The sequence below is a fragment of the Vigna unguiculata genome, chromosome 1, assembly GCF_037176805.1.
Source record: "Vigna unguiculata cultivar grain cowpea cultivar isolate G323 ecotype 2 chromosome 1, ASM3717680v1, whole genome shotgun sequence".
In the NCBI taxonomy this organism is placed as follows: domain Eukaryota; kingdom Viridiplantae; phylum Streptophyta; class Magnoliopsida; order Fabales; family Fabaceae; genus Vigna; species Vigna unguiculata.
The window spans coordinates 31,127,374-31,130,973 of NC_140792.1; positions in this window are offsets into that span (position 1 = coordinate 31,127,374).

Here is a 3,600-nt window from a genome sequence, read left to right on the forward strand (position 1 = left end):
AATTCTGGAAATTGTTTATAATTTATTGAATATGAAAAACTTGCAGTTTAAGGACAAAATTGTGTTATTGTAAGTGCGAAACTATACTTTTCTGAATTACATTGTTTTCCCTCACCCATATAAAGGTAGTAACACTTAAATTTTGAGAATTTAATATGTTTGATTCGTGCCTCTTCACCAATGTAGACCACAGTAGAACGAAAAACACCAATCCTGCTCCACCAATCCAATCTTGAACAACACTATTTTAAAAAAAATCCAGATTTTATCAGATATTAACCAAAAATAGAAATAAAAATGTCTCATTTCCACAAACATCAACGAATACAAAAAAATTATTGCAGTGGGTAAACCAAAACTTGTTCTGCTTCACCAAAAGGGAAATGATGAACCCAGTCCAAAAGTATCTTCCAAAACGAACGAACAAAAAGCTTGCAGAATGAAGGAAGAAGAAGACTACGACCATGGAGGAAGAAGAAAATTACAAGCATGACGAGCAATATACTGTGGAAATGGAGGAAGAAAAAACTTGGGGGAAAGGAGAAAAACCAAACCTAGGGATGGAGAAACCACAAACTGCTCTCCATTTCTCTCACCACTTCCACTCCTCTCTCTCCTTGCTTCTCTCACCTCTGAAACTCTAGCAACCTCCCTTTCTCTTTCTCTCTCTCACTCAAGTATCCAATGTGGAAATATGAACAAAAAATCTCAAAAATAAAAAATCACTGCCATGTCAGATAATGAGATAAGTAATTAAAAAACTATTGTTAACATATCATTTTCCATCCTTAAATATGTTAATTAAAAATAGTCATGGGAAGAATACAATTCTATTTAAAACAATAGACAGGGCTATCATCTGACTGTGAGAATGACTCATTGATGCACCGGCTGAAGTACCATGGTTTTTAAACACCTTCAAAGATTAATAAAAACAAGTTTACAAGATAAAAAAAACGCGCAAGATGAAGAAAAATCAGTAAATTATTTAAGCAGAAATGTAAAATACTTGACATTAAATATAAGTTAAGTACTTGATATTATTGTTGATCTTCTCACCTCTTTAAGTTCAAATTTTGATATTAAGAGATTATTTTCTTTTTCTTTTCTAAATTTTAAACTGTCAAGAATTTGATTTCCCTGGTTTCAAGAAAGTAATACTAATATATAGTTATAAACAAATTTACATATTATATCAAAACTAGAAAAATTCAATTTTATATTTAACCTAACTAATAATCAATTTGTAGGTTTTTATTCGTATTGAAAGTAATTGAATCAATTATGTATTACTTTAATATTATATATTATGATACTAAATGTATACTATTGTTACTGTCATATGATGTATACGTAAAAAATATTAAGTTATAAGAGAATTCTACATATTTTATTTCCCTAACTATAGATCTTTTTCCATAAAATCTCTACTTTGCATTATGTTAATTATATCTCATAGTTGTTTACTAACAAATAAAGTTATAAGAGATTAAATTGAAAAGGTATTTAGAACTTTTCTCATAAAGTTGAGACATTCTACCAATTGGTTTTGAAGAGTGAACCATCAAATTTCTTTTGGAGAGAAATGTTTTTCTTTTAAAAAAAGTTGAGAATACCAATATTTATATTTTTGAATATATATATTTAAAAAGTAGATATATAAAAATAAATTATTTAATGTAAATAAATTTATATCATTGATAAATATTAATGGATACGACTTTTAAAATAATTGTGGTAAAAGTCCACTCACAAATAATATGTTAAGGTTACATGAAAGTATATTCAATGTTTATGGTGTATCAAATGTTTAAACTAAATGAAATTTATTATATTAAGTAGCATTTAATGAAACATTAAATACATCTTCATATAAAATATATATATATATATATATATATATATATATATATATATATATATATTTATTATAATGAAACATGAGTTTATTTCATTAGATAATCATAAATTAAGTTGAATAAAAGATATGAAGCTTAAGGAGAGAACAGTATAACAATAATAAATAAGTTTTTAATTATATATATATATATATATATATATATATATATATATTATAATTTTTTTTCTGTTTATCAGTTATTGATATCTGAAAATTGAACATAGACTTTCTTCTCCATCTCAAATATAAAATCTTATCTAATAGAACTCAACTTAGTTATGCTCACTGTAATATTAAAATTAATTGAATTATTTATGTGTAAGATATCTAGGTTTGATTTTTTTTTTTAAATTTTTTATTCTAATTCTCCTTGTCTTTCCTTTCAATATCTTTAGTTTGTTTTTTTTTTTTTATCTTCAAACTTTCCTCTTTATTTATTTATTTTTATTTTGGTCCCTTTCTTCCAAAATACAAATTGTAATACATACTTAATATACATATGTTTATACTTTCTTATTTTGTATCATATATATATATACAATTGAAAAGTTTTATATTATTAAAATATATTAGGTTTAATTACTCGTAAAATATCTAATTTGGTTCAAGGTGTCAAATTGGTATATGAGTATATTTATTAGAGTACATAATATTAGAGTGTCTAATATTATCATAATCTTTCCGATATACTTTATTTAGATCTTTAGAATACATGAGTGTACTTATTAGAGTATAAAATAACATTAATATTCGCTGTATAAGTTATTTATTTATATATATTTTTTTGAAATGGCAAACAAATATATTATCACATGATTTACACCGTACATTCTATTAAAATTTGTTTGAACTTTATTTTTTAATTAAACATATTTTATATAACCGAAAGTTTAAAATTTGACATCATTAATTGAATGGGAAAAGGTAAGCACTATCAAATTAATAAAATAGTGTAAGTATAAAATATTAAAAAACATCTCACGATGAATGTGACACGGTAATAATACAGCAATATTAAAATTAAAATACAAAAATATCGTAAAAGAAGAGAAGTAAGAATAAAAAAAACAATGAAACAAAACAATTTTTTTGAAAAAATTACACATAGATGAGAACAAGCTATGGAATCTCCTCTTATTAAAGGAACTCAAGTTCTAACTTTCACCACTAATACAAAAGAATGGTTACAGATAACGAATCTCATTGTTACGATCCCGTTTTCCTAAATAATAATCATTTCGAGAAGAATAAATATTTAGACCTTTAATTTGTAGTGAAATCTATGTCCACTGACGAATTAAATGAAGTGTACACACGTTCAAGATATTATGGTGCTAATCTGTGTTCTCTTTCTAAACTGGTTGAGACCAGTGCTCCCGTTTGTTTATTTTTTATATTAGTTTTAAGAAAATTAATATAATTATTATTATTTTTGAATGAATAATTTATTTCAATAATTATAATTAAATTTTATAATTATATATAATTAAAATAAAAATATTTAAATAAAAAATTTGATAATATAAAAAAATTAAATAACTGAATATTTTTTTATAAGTAAATTAATTAAAATAAATAATATTATTTTAATATTAGTTTTTTTAAGATAATAATAATAATACTAATAAATTATACTAAAATACTACTGATAATAGTAATAATAATAATAATATAAATAAAAATAACAATAATAATAATAT